Consider the following 10,926-nt stretch of genomic DNA (forward strand, 5'->3'; position numbering starts at 1 on the left):
GAGCTGAGCATTGAGTATTTTCTGAGCACAGTGTGCTACTGTCTGCGAGCTTCATGACGCAGATTCCACTCTTGCGTATTCCTCTGCTGTTTGACAAAATAAACAAGCTCATTGTGGAGAATTTAAACTAATAAAGATCCCATTAGAGAAATGCAATGCTTTCTGTTCATTAGTAGAAAGTGATTAACTGTATTTACCTTTGATAGAAAAATAAATTGCGTCATCAGCAAGAAGTGATTGCACAGGGGGATCTTGTACATTTTGCAGGCCTTAAAAGGATTATGTGCTCTGCTTTTAAAAAGTCACTCATTCATCAGATTGCTCCAATCAGTTCCAGGCACTAAAGCAAGCAAATTGAAAGTAATTAAAATGTATGTATGAATCTAAAAGTAGCAAAAGCACAGAAAAAGGGCTTAGAAAAAATTATTTTGTAGTCACACTACAAAACTGATGGTACTTTAATACAAAAGTGATAGCATTTTAACAAAGCAAAAAGTTTGTAACAATAACCCTCCATGTTCCTTTTTAACATACCTCTAAGGTTTATTGGAAAATGGCAAGTTCAAGCTTTCTCTTCTCATCTCTTCAAATTGCACCAAACGCTGCAATATCTTCATCCTTAAGAGCCAGTTACTATGGCGACAGCGCACCAACATCATAGATGTCAGAGACAGTTTGGCTGCCGTGCCAAACACATGGGCATATAATTACCTGAGCACAAACATGCAGGTGCTGAGTAAAGGCATCTTTGACAAAATGCAGAGGTGACCTACTTGTTGCAGTCTGTGTCAAACTCTAGCTGGATTATGATCATATTATTCTTATTGAAAATGCACCTCTGACCTAATTCTGATACAGACTCCACTGATCCCTGTCTGTGTTTGAAGGAAATAAAAAATGTTTGTGTGCTGAGGCTGCTACTGTTAGTGAGAGGTTTTTTTTGCACACATTTTCAAAATGCTCTAAAAGCTTTAAAATGTTCAATCAGTTCAGTCCTAAATTCAGACTTAGGACCTAAAATTTAACCACAATGATTGGTCACCTGCAGTGATTGACAGGGGATGGACTATGATCTTATAACACTATATTTGAAGGTGGCAGTGTTGTAATATAACACATCCAGGTATGCAGAGAGCCATGTGAGACAGAGTCAGAAAGTAGAGAGTGGGAGGTTTTGTGGGTTGGTGGGGAGCAGGTTAAAGATCCTCCACTACTCTCTTTTTCAGCTATCCCAGTGGCCTTTTAGCAGTGTTACTCATTTTAGGAAAGAAAACACTCTTGTGTTACATAAAGCAGAGCTGAAGCCTGCCTACCCATGCATTTTTGCGCAGTTACAATGATCAGCATTTTGTGAGAAAACCTTTTTATATAAAATTCAAATACAGGTATTATAAAACACTTACACTCCTTCTTGCATAAAGTGCCTAAATACTCCTACCCCTTGCACTTTTACACACGTTGACACATTAAACTTCAGTGTTTTTATTTTAATTGTATTTTATGTGACAGATCAACTGAAAGCACATACAGTAAATGTGATGTCAAAGTAATAAGATTCATAGTCTGGCATAACATACAGTCTTTTGTAGATTAAAAAAAATCAGAAAAGTGTACATCATTTGTGTTAATTCCTCTAAATAAAATACAGTGCAAGCAATTTCCTTCAGAGGATGATTTGTAAAGTGAGCTGTTCTGTGAAGGCCTCAGAGTTGTGCTAGAGAACAGTAGTGAGCAAACAGCATCAGGAAAGAAACACACCAGACTGGTCAAGGATGAAAGTATTGAGATGTTTAAATCAGGGCAGTGTTGTTGTTATTGCCTTTTTGACACCTCCCTCTACTGGCTTACCGCATCACCATAGCCTCCCTCACCCCACAGCTGTGTGCACACAGACTTGGCACCTGATGCACCTGATGGTTTTTCCTGATCCTGATCTTTCTCCAGAAAGAAACAGGATTCAAACCAGGAGTGTCTGGGGCAATGGTCACCTGCTGCACCACCCAAGCCCAGCCAACTCAGGCCGTCATATAAAAATTGAAGAGTATTGCAACTGAAAAAAAATCTACCAAGATGAAGTTATCCAACTGCAGTGATGGACGAGGCAAGAATCAGAGAACCTTCTAAGAGCTAAGAGACCCATAGCAAGTCTGGAGAAGCTGCAAAGATCCCCAGCTCAGGTAGGAGAATCTGTTGGGAGGACAGCTATCATTTGTGCACTGAAGAAGTGTCGAGAAGAAAATGAATGTTGAACAATGCCAGAAGAGTAACTGCTTAAAGTTTGCCACAAGTCATGCAGTGGACAAAGCGAACATGTGGAGGTTCGTCTTTCAAAATGACCGTAAGCATGAAGCCAGAGATGAAGCAAACAAAACGGATCAAAGCCTTAGCCTGTGTTAGAAAGACTCAGTTCACTTCAGAGCTAAATCAATTTGTGAATCTGTGGTACACTGATGTTCAGCTGATCGAGTTGTGCGTCTGGTTTTGTTTTCGTGTTGAATTTCCTGTTTTATTTTGTGTGCTAATTTCCTCTCTCATTTGAGACAACTTTCTTTCCTGAGATTCCCGCCTGTCGTCACCCTGAGTCACACACTAATCTCATCTGCATGTGTCTCTTTGCCTTCCTGTGTTTGTCTGTTCACACCTCACCCTGTGCAGCTACATTTTGCCATTTCATCTTTGTGCCTTGTGTCCAGCATTGTAGCCTTTATCCTGTTTTTGTTTTCCAGTGAATTTAACCCAGTTTGTATTCTGGACTTGCCTTTGTTTTGGATTGAATTAAATTTTTGTGTACCAACCATGGACTGTATTCAAGAACTACCGATTTTATGCCACTGTGTTGGATCCTGCATTTGAGACCTCTCTTCCTGTGCCTTACAACACTCTCCATCCAACCTGACTGAGTTTAAGCTGTGTTGCAAAGAGGAATGGGGAATTATCTAATCTCAATGCATTTTTTTAAAGAATTTTTATTTCCAAATAATATTGGAAGCAATTCTCAGATTTCCTTTCCCATCAGGATATTTGCTATCCTTTATTGCTTTTTTCACATAGAATTCCAATAAATCAAATTAAGCCCTGAGGAAAAGCATCATAAATTGAGGGAAAGTTTAACTCATAATTTTTTGCAGAGCACCCATTGGTTTACCTTAATTTCCAAAGCACACTCATCATTACATTGTCTTATCTTTGTCTGCCTAAAATAAAGGGTTAGGAACTGAATCACTCTTACTAGAGGATGAATGTAAGAAAATGTTACTTTTAGCAATTGCTCAGACAAAGACGACTGTCTAAATTATGCTAAATTTATAATTAGTTTGATAGACAGTTTGTAGAGATTATGAATGAATAACATCAAGAAAATAGATTCTGAAAATGGATTCAAAGATAATTGAACCAAGTTGTATAAAACTATACAAACATTCGATATTAAGAAAACCTCTGACCTTTGAATCGTTCAAGCATCAACATGGACTCATAAGGGATGATACAGTGTAGTGACTAAGCACAACAGACAACTTAGTGAGAACCAATTTTGCACAGAACTGTATATAATAATAAACTAAGTGTGAGGGTGGCAAAAAAAAAAAAAGAACATTTTCACCTTGATTTGGACAGTCGCCCCTGGGATTGTGGGCGTTTGACGTTTATGGCTCGTAATGTCCTCACTTATCATGGAACATAATCCAAAAATTTTCTTTCCTGGTCCTATATGTAGCGCTCAAAAACAAGGTTCTGGTTTATTTTAAAAGACCTTGAACAAAACACAAGACTTATTACATCATATTTAATGTAATCATTTTATGCTAGTGTATCTAACGAAACCAAAAGATCTATATTGTTGCAAATTATATAACTGCCTTCCAAAAATTTTATGAAAGCATGTTTAATACAGAAATGTAATATTATATAATCATATGGCAGACTAGTGACTTCAGAGTGAACCAGGAGGCTGTCATTATCCCCGTAGACAAAGAAAGTAAGCTAAGTGTTCAGAACGCTGTATTCCAGCCTAATAAGTGGAAGGGAAAAGTAAAGCAACACCGAGAGAATAGTTAAGCAAAGCCTATCTAAGTGTTTGGGGGATATTCATAAGGCTTGAGCTGTGACAAGAGTGAGTGTGTTAAGAGACACACAGTAGAGATGGATAGATCGATCCAAAGTATTGATAATATTGATACCAAGTCGGAATTGGTATCCAGTATTAGATTGATGCTATTGCGGTAAGATTGATAGTTTCAGATCCCATCATCTTTTTTTTTTCCTCTCAACTTTTATTTTTTTTGTGCTTGTACTTGTTTATTTAGGGGAAAAAAACTGAAATTTGTTGCTCTATTCTATCTGTTCTTGTTACTATGTTAAAAATATTTTGTAGACATTGATAAACTTCATTCAAACTTCATGCTGAAACACTTGAAGTAGATATTAATTTCAAGACTTTGCACCTGTCCTGCCCACGCTGCAGAATTGATCAGTTTTAATAATTGTAACATTGCTGTGCTTGAACAGTCAGCAAAGTTACTTGATTAAAAATCAAAGAAGAAACATTGCAAACTGCTTTAGCTGAAGCTCAACCAATACAACAATGGCATACAGCTGAGGATTCATACTAGAACAACCTGGGCTTTCTTAACTCCTTAGCAGAGCCACAGGCTGATTCCCTCCCTGATACACTGCAAGGCCAACCTCTCTGTGTCTAAAATCTTCTATTTTGTTACATTCTGAATTTTGCAGACACCAAATTTGTGTTTTTTTGTTATTTTTTTTTAGCAGTTATTCATACTTATAAGGTTTGCAGATATAAACCCTTAAAATATCCAGGTGTAATGAACCTTTCTGTGCTTCACTTTTGGAATTTTATTACTGAGACAAAACGCAAATTTGGTAAATACCTTGATTACTTGTTTCTCCAAACCATCATAAGAGTCTCTATGGCAGAAGCAGACATTAGTTTTGAGACATTGCTGCTTCATTTTGCTCTCTATGAATATCCGTGATTTGTTCTACTTTTGGATCAAATGAAGCTACAGTTGAGCACAAACACGCTTTTATTTACAAGAGAAGTTGTCTTGTGCAAGTTCCAGAGGAGTTACTGTGCGTAAAATACCTTTATTTGGTCATCACCGAATCTGCACACACACACACACACACACAAAAAAAATGATGTTGGAGATTTGATGCAGTGCTGTATCCGCGCAATCAAACATTAAAGCGGTGCAACGTGCGTCGCACGCACAACTCCTCCTCCCCCTGCATCATCTCAGCTCCGCTCTCACCATCAGACGTAATACTCCCGTGGTTAAGCTGACTTGTTGGAAATGCTTGAGGATCTTAACATTTGTCCGACTGCACGCCGCCTGTAACATCAGCGAGGATCAAAGAAAAGTAAAAGCGCAACAAAAAAAAAGCGTTATCTGAGCAGACGAGGGGCGGTATCGCAAATTGGAACCAGTCATTGAAGGTAAGTGAAAACATTAGATTTTTTTTGTAATCTAATCACACAAAAAAGCAAAAAAAAAAAAAAAAAAAAAAAGACTGATTACATTGGAAAGAATTAAGCATAAGTGCTGAATATCTGGGAATAATTTATTCAGAAACAGGTTTTGATCAAATCTCAGGAGGGTAGCGTGCGTGTTTTGTTTATAAAACTTTGGCAATAACATATTTGGGTGGACTTTAGTTGTTTCTTAGAAGCTTAGGTCCAGGCAGTCTGAGCAGGTAAACATATGGAGAGGCGAATGTTTTATCTGCCAATCTACTTCAGCTGCAGGTTATGTGAATCCATCTTTTTCCAGATAAAAAAAGTATATTTTAATATTATTATTATTATTATTATTATTATTATTATTATTATTATTATTATTATTATTATTATTATTATTATTATTTACATCTGCTTCCCCTATAAACTCTGTTTACAAGCTTGATACCAGCAGGTCATGTAGACTTGATGAAAGTGTTGTTAGAGTTCTTACACTTGCAGCACTTCATAAGTTTAACACACTCACAGTCACACAGTGTCCTTGTCTTCTTGTCATCACTTGTCATCGTTTTCACAGTGAAGCAGCTATTCCCACTTATTAAAAAAAAGGACTCTTTAGATATCTCTTCCTGCTCTTCTGAAAGAGGCTGATAGAGTGAGTGGACATGTCAGAACACTGTTTACCAGTTGGAGGAAGATACTGCAGGGTTGTTTTTTTTGTTTTTGTTTTTGTTTTTTTGTTTTAGAAATGAAGGTATACATGCAGCCCTGCTACATACATGTGAGAATATCAGTGTGTCTTTAATAGAAAAAAGTGGAAGTATAATGTGATACGATGTTAATGGATTTCAGTCCTTTGCTGAGCTATACAGTAAATGGTACGGTTCAGCAATAGTCTTTTGAGTGAGATTCAAGAGTCAGTTACTAACAAAGCTCACTGTTGTTTGGGGCCCAAAGGAGAGTTTGAATTGAGGCCCATTCCAGTTTAATTGAATCCTATTCTTCTCTACTCTTAGTTTTCATCATACTTTTAAGGCTGTGGTTGGGAATGAAGCTGACTTTCAATACAACCACAAATGTGCATATTTTCTCATTTAAGATACTTTTAATGGGACAATAAACACCATTATATCAGATTTGAAGTGTTCTGACTTATTAAGTTGCATCCTTGATGATTACTGTTAGTGACAAGGGGCAACAATTTCTTGATTTAGACATTTTAACATTAGCATAAATAGTTTAATGCTCACTTCAAGAATGTTTGACCATTTATATGCATAATATGTCTGTTCTTTGTGACAACTATACAGTATAAAAAAATGATACTAGTAATAGAATGTTTAAAAATCTAAATACAATTTAAATACATCAAAGTGAATATATTTCTTAATAAGTCACATATGTTGACAAATATGTAGGGCATTTTTAATTAAATGCCAAAAGATAGTTGTAGGTGGTGCTGGGTAGCAGGACTGCGAAGAGGAGGGAAAACCTCAGAAAATGAGTCCCTAAGATCAACACCTATCAGTCTGCATCATCACTAGTATCAATATGAAACATCTCTTATATCAACAGCTGTAAATAAACTGAGTGTATGGGGTTACTTCTATGAATGTATTTTATCTAGCACTTGTGTTTAGTCCTAAAGCATTTTAATACTTACATCATACTAAGCTTGGTTGTACTTGACATCCGAAGGGAGTCGCTCCGTTCCACTGTTGCCGCATATTTGCTCTGCAGGAGAGATTGCTGCTAAGTTAATAACTCGATGCAGTCAGCTGGGTTTTCTTAGATAGTTAACGCTTTACCAGTTGGTTCTATAAACTGAATGTGGCAGGATTTTTTTATTATTATTATTATTATTATTATTATTATTATTATTATTATTATTATTATTATTATTATTATTATTATTATTATTATTATTATTATTATTAATAATAATAATAATAGGTCAGAATTAGGAAGTGTGCATCTGTATTGTATTTGAGTCTCTGTGTATAAATGAACTGATTAGATTTTGTGCTTTTGAATTTGAATTAGATCTCTGATTAGTAAAGTGCATTGGAGAGGCACTTTGTAAACAGACTGTGTTGAATAAAAGGGGTCACAAAGGACAAGTGTAACACATTTGTAATTTTTTTTGAGTAGATGGTTTGCAAATGGTCTGAATTATATAGTGCTTTTCTAGCCTTAATGACAAGAAAAGCACTGGTCACGTTACAGTAGCACCTCATTCACGCAGTCACACACAAACTTTCATACAATACTACACAGGTTAGTAGGCACATGACAGGAGGAAGCTGGAATTGGAAGCCCTGTTTTTAGATTGGAAGTCAACTACTTTTCCTGTTGTAAATAAAACCTGTCATTTTTAGATTCAGTCTGAGAATTCAAGGGCTCCTTGGCCCCCTGCTGGCTCGGGGAGGATTGAAGTAGTGACTTAATTCATTTTCATTCATTTCAATTCATTTCAGGAGGTCAGGATTCATGCAGACTCTAGTTCGTTGTGATTCATAAATGCAATGTGTTTAAAACGTTAACAAAGTAGAGCCATAAGATTTTTTAAATACTGAAAGAAATGCTACACCATTAGTCGAGCAAGACAAGGTGTCCTCCAGATAAGTAAGATGAACATCAGTAGAAGGTTGCTCTGAAGACTGACTCAAGTTAACTGATTATGCCTTGTCTTACACACGCTTTTTCTCACAAAGTCAATGTCAATCACTTATTACTGCAGAAACTTTTATTATAATGGATACTAACAGGTAATGTTAAATCAATATCCTTACTAACAAAACTAGAAGTACTCAACATAAACTACAAGGATAGCCTGAGTAGCTGGTTGCTGCATGCAAAATACCAATATAATAAACCAAGTTGCATACTTAGAAAAGACTAATCACAGCTTTGAACAGATACTGTTTTTACTCTAGTGGCCTTTATTTGACTGGAAAGTGGGTTGTGTGAGAAGAGGAAGACATTTAGCAAAGGTCAACAGGCCGGGACTCGAACCTGTGATGGCCTGGTAGTGGATTTAAGCCTCTGTTTATGGGTAGCAGAAGGCCTCTGTGGGCACCGTCATCCCCAAAGATACTTTTCTAACTTTCTGCTGCAGTCGGTTGTGCTGCAGTGCTAAAACCAACTCACGTGTATGCAGAAATGACAAGTGTGGAAATTTTGTTCCTTCTATGTCATGAGTATTTCCATACACCTCTTTCACGGTTTTACAGCAAGCAACATTTTGTTTGCTTCTCTCCTTATGTTAGGTTAATTTAGCCCTTCAAATGCCACACACATGGCTTTATTTCCTTATTGGAATCTGTTTACTCTTCTCTACTAAACTGGCAATGGCTTATCAAGAGAAACTGAAAGCCTCATCATTGAAGAGACTGATTATAGTGATGATTATAACACAGCTGTGACCTTTGGTAGGTTATTTGCTTTGCACTAAACTGAAACCTATGTTTTGTTGGACTTTACTAATTTTTTACTTATGGGTGACAAATTAAAGAAAAGGCAAACATTTTTGCCTATCAGTTTAACATGGTAATAATCTGCAATATTATGAGCTTGGCTCATATCAAGTCAATTTTTAGACTCTAGTCTGAATTCCAGCTCTGTACCAGTCACATAAAGTGGCAGGAGTCTTGGCCAGTGACGGCAGTGAGAACACACAGAGCTGTTCTGCACAGACAGTACCTTGGTGCATACTGTAGCACTTGGAAACCATGGCAACAAAACAACATCAGAAGAAACTGGTCAGATGAGCCAGTGATGCATGAGAAAGAGATGAATGGCGGAGTCAATGCAGAGCAAATCAAAAACAGGCACAAAGGGAGGCTGATTCATGCTGATCAAAATTTTATCAACATCTCTGACTTTTTTTGGTTGAAAAAAAAGCAAGAATTATTCATTTGTCCTTGTTAATTTTCCGACATAATGTTCTTAGAAACGATGGCTTGGGGGTTGGAAGTTGTCGCATTCTGACAAGAAGGTCTTTATGTGTGGAGATTGCACGTTCCTCCTGCAGGGGTCATAAATCCCCAAACATGTACAGCTTTGGTTAGTTGGTCTTTGCACCATTATTTCTCCTGACTGTTTTACAGCGGTCTAAAGTCATCAACCTTATTTCCCGATGTAAAATCAGAGATGCAGATAGGTGCACTTCTTTTTTGCATGCAGGCACGCATCACTAATGAGGCATTTAAATAAAGCATTAGCGGCCATAAGAATTGGCTCAAAAATCATCACCACCATCTGCCCCCATGTCACCACGCAGTTTCCTTTGAAGAGCCTCAGTTGTTGCCAAAATCTGAAGCTCTGGCCTGCTGCCACTGTCTCGTGTCGCTTCGACCAACAATCCAAGCCCAAAATAGCAGCATGAAAAACAAACAGCATATTTTTGGAAGTCAAAGTTGCATGAGGTACAGTTTTTTACTTCTCAGCCATTTTCTAATAAAAACAAGATAAACAGTTTCTAAATAAAGTCAGCAGTAAGACATTAAACTGACATCAATTCAATTTTTCTTTCCTATTATGTAAGAAAAGACTGTCTGTCAAACTTTCCCCATACCTTAATTTTTCCAAACTATATATTTTTTTATATGCAGTGAAAATATATTTAAAAATAAATTCTAAATGAAATGTGTGTCTGTCAAACTGACACAAATCTCTCAAGATTTGAAATATTGAGAGCTCAATTTGTATTTTTTTGAGTTAAGATTAAGAAAAATAAGAAAAATAAATTCAAAAATGCAAGAAATGTAATAAAAAGTTTAAAAAGAGAGTAAAATAGAAAATGAATAATAAAAACAAGAAGATTGTTTGGAAATTTACTTTATCATGTGACTCGCAAGGCTTCTGGTAAAGCATGAGTTATATTGAAACAAAAAATTTTTACCTATTTGAACAGATACATTTTATGTCTTAGGTAAAATTTGATTATTACTAAAGAAAACATTTTAAGAACAGGGGAACAAGGCAGTCAATTAGATTCAAAATGGTTTTAGTCATTGACCTCCTAAACATGCAGCACAAAAAAGGGGGCTGGGAATTCACTGGTAGTCTCAGAGAAGTCTAAAACAATCTGAATGCAGTCTGATTTTATTCTTTCAAAAAATAAAAAGACTATAAACTCTTTTTTTGTAAAGTAGAGTCAGACCTTCATATATTTAAGATAATATTGCTTAAGGATCAGGGCCTTGATTTTTTTTTTCTCCCTAAATCACTCGTGTATGGTAATATCTCATCAGCAGACAGTGAGGCCATTTACTTTTTAAGGTTTTATTTTGTAGATTTTTATCATTTATAGTAAACACTAACAACAACAAAAACAACATTCAGCATATAGCATCAACCCAACCAGTCACAACTCTCAGCAGACCAACAAACCAGACTCAACAACAAACAAAGAGCACATCCTTTAAACAAGGTTGATTATATAT

General features: G+C 36.3%; 1 protein-coding gene across 2 annotated transcripts in view; it reads left to right on the forward strand.

Annotated features, from left to right (window-relative positions):
• Positions 1–5,212: 5,212 nt before the first annotated feature.
• LOC103464536 (caM kinase-like vesicle-associated protein) overlaps positions 5,213–10,926 on the forward strand; it is a 15,231-nt gene continuing 9,517 nt past the window's right edge. Inside the window, exon 1 of one of the 2 annotated variants that reach the window (XM_008408707.2) lies at positions 5,213–5,458. The gene's annotated coding sequence lies outside the window, so the exon portion shown is untranslated. The remainder of the gene's footprint in view (positions 5,459–10,926) is intronic. The other variant, XM_008408706.2, reaches the window with a different exon arrangement.

The sequence above is a fragment of the Poecilia reticulata genome, linkage group LG5, assembly GCF_000633615.1.
Source record: "Poecilia reticulata strain Guanapo linkage group LG5, Guppy_female_1.0+MT, whole genome shotgun sequence".
NCBI classification, from domain to species: domain Eukaryota; kingdom Metazoa; phylum Chordata; class Actinopteri; order Cyprinodontiformes; family Poeciliidae; genus Poecilia; species Poecilia reticulata.